At 42.2% G+C, this 10,652-nt stretch overlaps 1 protein-coding gene across 5 annotated transcripts in view; it reads left to right on the top strand.

Annotated features, from left to right (window-relative positions):
• The first annotated feature begins 291 nt into the window (after positions 1 to 291).
• BTBD7 (BTB domain containing 7) overlaps positions 292 to 10,652 on the top strand; it is a 114,307-nt gene continuing 103,946 nt past the window's right edge. For 4 of the 5 annotated variants that reach the window (XM_065595651.1, XM_008165746.4, XM_042858640.2 and 1 more), the window contains exon 1: positions 292 to 460. The gene's annotated coding sequence lies outside the window, so the exon portion shown is untranslated. The remainder of the gene's footprint in view (positions 461 to 10,652) is intronic. The other variant, XM_065595650.1, reaches the window with a different exon arrangement.

The raw sequence follows: 10,652 nt of genomic DNA, 5'->3' as shown, positions 1-10,652 counted from the left end.
CGGTGCGGGGCGGGCACATCTCCCGAGGGCGGGCGTGGCCCATGGGAGACCTGTGGGGTGCTGCCTCCCCCACACCCTCCCGTCTCCTCGCTCCACGTCGCCGCCCGCGGCGCTCCCCTGCTCGGTTCCTCCCCACAGCCCATGGCCCGCGGCTCCACTAGCGCCTCCCCCAGCCAGCAGGGGGAGCCACTTGGCCGCCCGCCTCTTCCTCCCTCCCCGGCGAACCACGTGACCCAGGCGCCGCAGAGCCGCCGCCGCGCAGGCTCCCTGGCGCTTCCCCCTTTGCTGCCCCCCCCCCCCACCCCCAGTCTAGGGCTCGAGATCAAAATGGCGGCGGCGGCTCCGGCACCAGCGGGACCGGAGAGAGGCAACAGAAGGAGCCGCTGAGCGGGTCGGGCCGCGAATGGAGGCCGCGGGCAGCAGCCGCTGTTGGAGGTGAGGCGCCACCGGGGGTAGTGCGGTGAGTATCTGGGCTCACGGGCCATGCCCCGGCCCCTTCCACCGGGAGCTGGGCTGATGCCCCCATCGCCCCTCTCGCCCACCGGGCTCCCTGTACTTGTCCAAGAGCTGAGCCACAGCCCACCTGCCCCAGTGCCGGGCTAAAGCACCCACCCTCTCTATAGCATGGGGGGCTGGACTATAGCCCCCCCAGCACCGCCACTGCCCACCTGCCCCAGTGTTGGCCTACGGCCCCCTTCACTCTCTCCCTCCAGGTTTCCCCTGCGCTCCCACCCTAGTGCTGGGCTGCCGGGCTCCCCTTCCACCCACCTCAGGCAGCTTCCCCTTCTGCCTCGTACTGAGTTGTAGGATTCCCTTTCAGCCACGGGGCTTGGCTTAGCTTTCCTTCTCCATGGCTGTCTGCAAGGTCTCTCTTTAAACCAGTGAGTGGCGGGGCCCCCTCCACTCCACGGGACTTTGCACCGTCCCCGTGGTGGGTTGCAGGACCCCCCACCCCAACTTTTTTCCTCATGGATATCTCATTGCCCGTCTTAAACGAACTTGGAGTACTTTGCAGACAATGTGCATGCTTGTTCCTCTGGAACATTCACACGGCTGGTGGGATGGGGCTTTTATGCTGTTTGCTTATGCCTCTCACTTTCCCTCTGTCACAGAAGGGTATGATGTCTCCCACCTCACCTGTAGAAGCGGTGTGAGACTTCATGTGTTTTTCAGGCAATTTGAGATTCTTGGGCAAAAGATGCCCAGAAATGCAAAGTGTTATCACCCTAACAGATAAATAGGAAGGTAATAGGAAGGATTTGGCCCAGAGAATGCAATACAGCATCTTTTAGCTTTGTTTCTTTTTCTTCCTAGTAGCCAAAACAATACAGCATAATATGATACATCTGAAGTGCTTGGCAAACTGCACATACAGCACCACTAAAATGCAATCGCTTCTGGTGTGTAAATAATAACACTTTGTATTTCTGTTTCCTCTTACATCCATTTTGGACATGGGTTTGTTAGTGGTAATAACTTTATCTACTTTACACAGAGGTGTTAAGCTTTGATTTATTTGACTAAAAGGCGGTATAGAAGAGTACATCTCATAGCACTTTACAAACATTAACACCAGTCTCAGTGAACAAGTATTATACTTGTATTACATAAGGAGAGGGGAGTTCCTTTTACTTACATCCACTGACTTGTTTTCCCGCTTTGAAGATCTTGTTTATGAAACCAGAGTACAAAAGTTTATTTCCCAATTAGAAGTGCAATGCCATCGTAACTGTCTGGCTGAGTAGATGGTACTTTTATCCTTAGTGAGGGGTGGGTTTATGTTCTCTTGTTTTTTCCAAATATAAATAAACTCAGTGGATTGCATTGTCTCTGTCTTAAAATGTAGAAATGGTTACTCTTGGCAGAATATCTGAAAGTGTAATATACTCAAAGGAATGTGCTTGGGGGGGGGGTACCTTCAGAGAATAATTTTCCTATAACTAGAATTGTAATTGATACATTGAAATGCATTGAACCAATTGAGAACTTACTACAGTAGAACCTCAGAGTTACAAACACCAGAGTTATGAACTGTCAACCACACACCGCATTTAGAACCAGAAGTACGCAATCAGGCAGCAGCAGAGACCCCAAAAAAAACCAAACCCCAAAAACAAATACAGTGCAGTACTGTGTTAAACGTAAACTACTAAAAAATAAAGGGAAAGTTTAAAAAAAAAAAAAGACAAGAAAAGAAAAGGAAACTGTTTCTATGCTTTATTTAAAGCAGTATTTTTCTTCTGCACAGTAAAGTTTCAAGCTGTATCAAGTCGATGTTCAGTTGTGAACTTTGGAAGAACAAGTATAACACTTTGTTCAGAGTTATGAATGTTTCAGAGTTATGAACAGCCTCCATTCCTGAAGTGATGGAACTCTGCTGTTCTGTACTTCAACACCACTCTCTGTATAGGTAGCACTTTGTGACTGTTTCCTGTACATACACATACTAATCACTGGCCTAGTGAATCAAGTTTGTAGTATATATGATTTGAAAAGTTGGTGTGATAGGCAGTAATTTGTAATTCAGTTCAAATGTTGACTTGCCTGGGTTCTTCATGTGGGCAAGGAGGACATTTAGAAAGTCCTGTTCAAGTTTACAATCCATGTTTGTTTCTATTCCTGATGCTTCCCAAAGAACTGATACTAAGTTCTTTATAGTTTGATGTATGCAGTGTTGTAGCCATGTTGGTCCCAGGATATTAGAGAGACAAGGTAGGTGAGGTAATATCTTTTATTGGGCCAATTTCTATTAGGGTGAGAGACTGAAGAAGAGCTCTGTGTGGCTCCAAAGCTTGTCTGTCTCACCAGCAGAAGTTGGGCCAATAAAAATATTACCTCACCCACCTTGTCTCTTTATACTTTGACACAGTCTCACTAAGAGTTATGTTAATCTGCTTCAGGGTGCAGCATTTGGAGTGGGTTGACATTTTCCTCCAACTTTATATATTTGGTCAGACTAGAAACACAGTTTTTAAGTTTGAAAATCTTGAATTTAGTTACACTCTGGCTTAATTTTTTATGGATGTACTTGTTAATATAAATGAGTTTCCTTGTATGTCCAGATTCCCCTGCTGAGTCATAGATGATTGTGTTGTAATCATGTATACCTGGCATTGGTTGACTTACGGAGATGCATCTATGAAAGACTTGAATTATTTTTATAAGTCATCTTAGAATACATGCACAGACGTGCTGCCGGGCTGTTTTCTCAGGTTTTGGGCCTGTTTAGAAGACAGCTTGAAATTTTGTGTGTAGACATATTCCTTATTCTGCTGCAATTGTAGAATAAGCGGTCTTAGTTCATTTCTTTGAATTAATTTCAGCAGGACTATCAGAACCTTGAGACCAAAGTTAGCCTTCATTTGAGATAAGAAGAAACTGCTGCATATATGATACAGTACCAGGTTCGTACCAGTGGATAAAACAAGACAACCTTTAAAAATACATCATACTTGTTATTGGCATTAGTTAAGGATTTATTGTGGCAAACTCCTGTTTAAAACTGTTACAAAAATATAACTAGAACTGAAGCTTTCATACTTCTAACATGTTTGTGTAAACGTATTTGTGAAGGTTGCCAAATGGCTATTGAGACTGGTATACACTCGCTTCAGAACAGATGCAGAAAAGTAATCAGCAAGCTTAATCTTTGGGTTAGATCTCACAACCTGAATTTAGGAAATCTATGTTCAGATCTGGCTCTAACACCAACTCTGTGACACTGGGTGAGTCACTTAATCGCTCTTCTTCTCATTTTTACAGCCCAGGTACTCTCAGGAATGTGTGAGGCTTAATTCTCAATGTGCTGCTAAATCCTTTGATGGAAATTGCTACACAATTGCACAGTATTTCTCATGTCAATCTACCAATATAGCTATACTGTGACCTGACAGGACTGCCTTTGTGGATGAGAGAATAATTGAATTTTCATGCCCATTCAGTCTTTGTCCTATATAAGACTATGGGCAGGTCCACACTTAAAAAGCTGCAGCGCTTTAGTGAGGAAGCTGTTCTGCTGATAGGACAGCTGCTCCTGTTGGCATTGTTAATCCACCTTCATGAGAGGCGGTGGCTATGTCAATGGGGGCAGCCCTCTCATCGACACAGCACTGTCTGCACCGGGGTTAGGTTGGTATAACTGCATAGCTCAATGGTGTGGATTTTTCCCACCCCTGAGTGACATAGTTATACTGATATAAATTTATAGTGTAGACCTGGCCTACCAAAAAGTATACAGATTGTAATGGTGGTTCTGAGTGCTAATGACTGTTGGGAACTGGATTGAGATCACCACAACACACTTCACGGATAAGACAGTACACAATCTGTGTACTTTTATTTTAATCTTTTGAAAAAAGAAAGGAAAGCAAAATAGCAAAGCAGGCTTAAGCAAAACTTATTTTGTAACTTGTATCTGAAATCTCACCTTAGCTGCAGCTTCTAATTTTTAGTGCAATGCTGCTTCTCCCTCCCTCCCCCCCAAAGCTAGACTTACACCAGGAAGTCAGATAATGTCAGCAGCTCATCTGGGAGTAGGATTCAGGATCCTCTGTGCTTGCAGTTCTTTATTCTCATGACTAGAGCACAAAGCTCTCTTGCAGCATTAAGACACTGAGTTAAATTGGAAACTGTTTAAATTGATCATTGAGTAGTACAGAAGTCCACACCAAACAGTGAAAGACTCTTTATATGTGTATGTATATTTAAAAAGTGTGTCATTCAATAACCAAGTAGAACTGAATGATTTACAGATTTTGGGGGGAGGGGGGTTTAGCCTCTGTCCTTTTCTTACATTTGTGGGTTTAAATCATTCCTGTAATAGCCATATTGGATCAGACCAGTGGCCAGTACCAGCTGCTTCAGAGAGAGAGAGACCTGCAGTAGGTAATTGTGGGATAACCTGCCTCCAGGGGAATTTTATTCCTAATCCCTCAGAGTTAGAGATTAATTTATGCTCTGAAACTTGAGGGTTCAAATACCTTCCAGAGCTTTTAAAAAATATATATTTACTATTATAACTGGATAATCTTCTCTATATAAATGTCTGATCCTCTTTTGAATCCTTTTAGGTTCTTGGCCTCTATCTTGGGGCACTGAGTGCAACAGTCTAATTGTGTATTGTATGAACAAATTTACTGTTGGAATTTGCCACCTCTCAATTTAATTGAATGTCCCTTTTTCTTGTACTGAGATGAATAGAAGATCCTGATGTACTTTTACCATTTGTAGTTTTTGTAAGTTCTCATCACGTTCCCTGTTATTTGTGTCTTTAAAATAAACAGAGTACATCTTTTCAGTCCCTCCTCGTGTGAGAATTTTTCTGTGCCCCGATCATTCTCGTTGCCCATATTTGATCTCCCTCTCTTTCTACTATATCCTATTTGAGATAGCATTACTTCAGTGTGCTAATTTGCAGCTGTTACTCTTAAGTATGATAAAAGGAGTAGTGAGGTTCTTACCCACGAAAGCTTATGCTCCCAATACTTCTGTTAGTCTTAAAGGTGCCACAGGACTGTCTGTTGCTTTTTACAGATTCAGACTAACATGGCTACCCCTCTGATATTTGTCTCCTAACTTCTTAACACCAAAAACTTGAGACGATCATCCAAAGGGAAATATTTCATAGTTAAATTTTTAACTAGTTAATGAGTACAAAAAATCTTTCCCTAACTTTTCAGCTTTGTTTTTTCAAGATTTAATAAAATTCTGCTACTTTCAGAACTGATTGACAGATCTGTGTTAAACTTCTACTGTTAGTGGTGATGCTTCAGTTTCGACAAGTAGAGGCTTGCTAGTAAACGTCTGTCATTTGATCAAAGAATTACATACTTTAAGAAGTGTCACTCAATTAGTGGATCTGAAAATTTAGTGCCAACCAATGTCATCTTATGATCTGGAGTCAGATATTGAGATTAGATGCAACTATAGTTCCCTTGTATGTAACTAATAGTCCAGTGGTAGGATTTTAATCAGGATTTTGCTTAAATACTATGTGCAAACCAGTCTATAACATTAATCCTGTGGAATGTATTGTCTTGTGTACTGACAGAAATAATATTTGTCAGTTACCTTAGAATCATAGAATATCAGGGTTGGAAGGGACCTCAGGAGGTCATCTAGTCCAACCCCCTGCTCACAGCAGGACCAATCCCCAGTCAGATTTTTGCCCCAGATCTCTAAATGGTCCCCTCATCTCACAACGCTGGGTTTAGCAGGCCAGTGCTCAAACCACTGAGCTATCCCTCCCCCCACTTAGGAGTGTACCTAAGGAGCAGGATCTCTTTATACAATGTGATACAAGAGGGGAGTTACCTGTCTTTGATGCTTTGATAACTGTGCAAAGAAGCAAAATTAAAAAGCTTAAAAGTAAAGTTATTGCCATGAGTTAGTCATTCTGATAAATTGAGGAAAAATACTTCCAAAAAGCTAGAAAAAGAAGGAAGTGCATTTTAGGAAGCAATTTAAAATCTTAAACTGTCCTCATTGCCTTCATGGCTCAACACAACTTCATCCTGGCCTACATCTTGAATCTTGTTTTGTCTTCCTTTGCTCCACTAATGGTGCCACCTTCAGTGCTTTTGTTGTTTCCTTCTCCCTCTCCCACCTCAGTCCCTTATACTTTGGAAACACGTGTCAGGCCCACACCTGTCTCACTCATATTACATTGTGGAAGTCTTTACAAGGATCTGTGTGAACATGCAGTCAAATGCCATCTCTGTCTCAGTGTTACTTAATAGAAAAGACTGGTGGAGGAAATTTGAGATGGTGTTAAATTTAGCTTATTTTTCTTTCAAGTGGTGTATCATGGTCCAGTCCTGCAAACACTTATTCATGTGAAGCCTTGTCTATACACAAACTTGCACCCCTTTAACTAAGGGTATCTTTAAACGTCTTTAAATTTATGCAGACCCCTGTATGGACACACTCTTGGTTTAAAAATAGCTTTTATCAATTTAGTTAAGCTAGTTGGTTTAGCCAACTAGTTAGTTCTTTGGGGACAAGGACTGTTCTTATCTGTGTCTGGTAATAATCTGCAAGCTGGACACCATTAAATTAGGCTTGAATAAAGACTGGGAGTAGATAGTTTTTAGTTAGTGTAATGACTTATTTCCCCATGCTAATTTTCCCCCTGCTGTTACTTATGCCTTCTTGTCAAGTGTTTGAAATGGGCCATCCTGATTATCACTACAAAAGTGTGTTTTTTTTTTTTTTTTTTTTTTTTCCCTCTCCTGCTGAGAATAGCTCACCTTAATCGATTGGTCTGGTTAGAGTTGGTATGGCAACCTCCATTTTTTCATGTTCTCTGTGTATGTGTAATATATCTCTCTCTTCCTACTGTATTTTCCACTACATGCTTCTGATGAAGTGGCTTTAGCCCACGAAAGCTTATGCTCAAATAAAATTGTTAGTCTTTAAGGTGCCACAAGTACTCCTCGTTCTTTCTGCTAATACAGACTAATGCGGCTACCACTCTGAAACCTGTTAAGTAGTAGTCTTTTCTTTCTGAAAAGAGCATCTATATTAACCTAAGCAACTTGTGTTGTTTGCATTCCTTCCAAGATATCTTAAATCCTTTAAGGAATATGCTCATGTATTATATACTGATCTCTTATGAAGTGTTTTTCTGGATGACTGTGTTGCTTATCTTGTGTTAAGATGTGAAATGGGAATATTGCTTCCCACGGTAACTGCTACACTATTTTTTTTTATAATCTATAGCAAGATACTATAATGCCTTTGCATGATAGGTAGGTGGTTCAAGTTTATCTTTTTAAAGTAATCCTAATAAAAGGAAAGGTTTTTGTTTTGTTTGTTCTTTTCCCTCCTACTCCCAACATATAACTCACCTTTTTCTTTTTCTTCCCCACCTTCCTCCCCTAAAGCGGACCATTCAAAACAACAGAATGCTATAAGATAACAGCAGGAGTAATCAATTATTTTTTGTCAAGATCCAGATTTCTTGGTCAAAATATAGTAAAGGTCCAGACTCCAGAGAAAATAATACAAAAATAATAACGATAAGTAAATAAAAAGATTTTTGCAATCTGTTCATAAGTGTCCGGCGGTCCAGCTATTGACTACTCCTGGATTACACGGTTTGTCAGGGCCTGTGAAACCCTGTTCTTTATCCATTTGACTTCTCCTTTAGCTCATTCTTCATGAAGGCTTTTGTCTTAAACAAACCAAACATGGAAATTCATTTAAGGCTGACATATTGTCTTGTCCCATTATAGGCATCTGTGCTGCAGATATCTGATATGTGGGGGATGAACTGATACAGATATAAAGTCCTATAATACATGGGAATAGCTAAGTTAATTAGCTTACTTTTCAGTTTCTTTTGGCTGCATGCTTTCTTCAGAAACATTAGAACCCACTGGTAAAGGGAAAAAAACAATTAAATTCATCACACCTGCCACTTTCCATGCAGATACCTCCATTACAGTCTGATGTGGTACCTCTAGGAAGTTTTGAAGTGCATTATACTGTTACATTCTTTAAACATTGCAGCATAGATGGAAACATTAATTAGCAATAATCGCACTTTGGATTAACCTCATTGGCTATGATACTGCCACTGCGCAAAGCTAAATATTGACAAAATGCATATTTTGGAGCCACGAAGGCATGGATCATTTGGTATAGTAATAGAAGTAACATTTAACAATAAAGCAAAGCAGTGCACTTTGCAATATTTTTGTTTCCAAACTGTAAATGTAGCGTACTGGACAAAAGCTCAGTATTTTCTAACAAGTATCACATACAATGTGTAGAAGAACATGAGAAATATTGTGTTATGACCAGACTTTCAGACATACCAAGCACCCGTGTTCTCGCTGAAATCTGTTATAGTTGGTGCTATGGGGGTTTGATTTCTCCAAAAATGTGTGTATGCTGTTAATTCAGCCATCTATTATGTTTGAATTTAAACAGACATGAATGCTTATCATGTTCTTTTTGTTGTTGTTTCTGAACTATCAGATTTGAATCAGAAAGTAGCTCCCATCTCTGACTCAGCCATTAAAATCACTTTAGTTTTTATTCATTTATTAAACACCTCCAGAAAAAAAGGATTTATAATAGAAATACTGAAAGACTTTTTATTATAGCAGGGTTGTCATTGACTGCTACAATATTTAATTTGTAATTACAAAAATGTAGACTACAGTCTTGGGAAAGTGGTTTTTGTAGGCATTTCTGTGCTTAACCTAGGCTCTTATTTGACTGAATAAATGACTCTAGCCTAGGCAGTACTGGTGATAAAATTCTTCTCTAGCCATTGAGTCCAGAAAAAATAGCAGTAGTCAGTTACCAGTCAGAGATTTACAAAAGATCAGTATTTGCTTTTGTTGGATTAACTATCATTTTAAGAAGAGTACACCCAGAGATTGAGGTATATTTTTGTCAAAATATTTTCATCTTCACTACTGAGAACATCTCAAGTAATTCTGACACATTGAATGGTTTTGAGGTTTATTGTTGTGATACTCCCTGGGGTACCCAGGGTTGTGTAATCCCTCACCACCACCTGCCCTTAGGGTGAAGCAGCCTTGTCTGTGCCTGCTGTGGAACAGCTCCCAGAACCCACCAGGCTCTGGTGGCACAAGCATTTGCCTTCAAGGTTCTTGCAGGCTTTGCTCTCTATGTATAGATATGATAGGCACACACCAACCCCCAAGTCCTTAGAGTGTTCTCTGCAATGTCTAGCCGGGAGAGCCAGAGTGGGCTATTCCCACAGGAACAGTACCGCACAGCTTGTGAGATTCAACTCAGGAGCAGTACTTTGCTTAACACCACAGCACTGAGATATTCTGTTTTCACTATAAATATCGGTTACAGTAGATTCCGCTTATTAGCATCCCCTTGGTTGCCATAAAAAAATTGCTATTATTTAGCAGCTGCTAATAAGCAGAAGGCAGGTTTGTGAGAAGACTACAACTGGGGAAGGAAGCACTGGGGGAGGTCCCTTCCCTGGCTGCAGCCGGGCAACCTACCTGTGGGAAGGGCAGAAGCTGGGGAGGGTTGTGGGGCTGCAGCCCAGATTCTGGTGCTTTCTAAGAGGTGTGGGGCCCATGGAGCTGCATGACTGTACCTCTCTAGGCGCTCTCCAGGCGTCAGGGCTCAGCACTTCCTTCCCTGCATACATACAGTCCCCCAGCAAGGCACAGCCTGGAGAGCACAGGGAGAGGTACTATGCAGCTCCAGCATCTGGGCTGCAGTCTCTCTCCCTCCCTGCTACTGCTCTGCCCGCAGCCCCTTACTTCTTGTGTGGTCCCTGTGTGCAGGCAGGTTTGCCAGATTGCAGCCCCAGAAGGATGGGCTGGGGTAGGCTGAGCATTGACTGTAGGCAAGTTTGCAGGGCTGCAGCCAGAGAAGACATGTCCCTGCACTTTCTTCCCTGGCTGCAGCCTTGTAAACCTGCCTCCCGGTGGTGACTTTCTTACAAAAATGTTTCTAATAAGGGTACATCTTTACTACCTGCCAGATTGGCGGGTAGTGATTGATCTATTGGGGATCGATTTATCACATCTATGTGATAAATTGATCCCGGATTGCTCTGCCGTCGACTCCGGAACTCCACCGTGGCGAGAGGCGGAAGCGGAGTCAACGGGGGAGCGGCGGCAGTCGATTCCGCGCCGTGAGGAGGGGAT

This window comes from Chrysemys picta, chromosome 4 (genome assembly GCF_011386835.1).
Source record: "Chrysemys picta bellii isolate R12L10 chromosome 4, ASM1138683v2, whole genome shotgun sequence".
Lineage (NCBI taxonomy): Eukaryota > Metazoa > Chordata > Testudines > Emydidae > Chrysemys > Chrysemys picta.
This window is presented reverse-complemented; position numbering and strand designations above follow the sequence as displayed.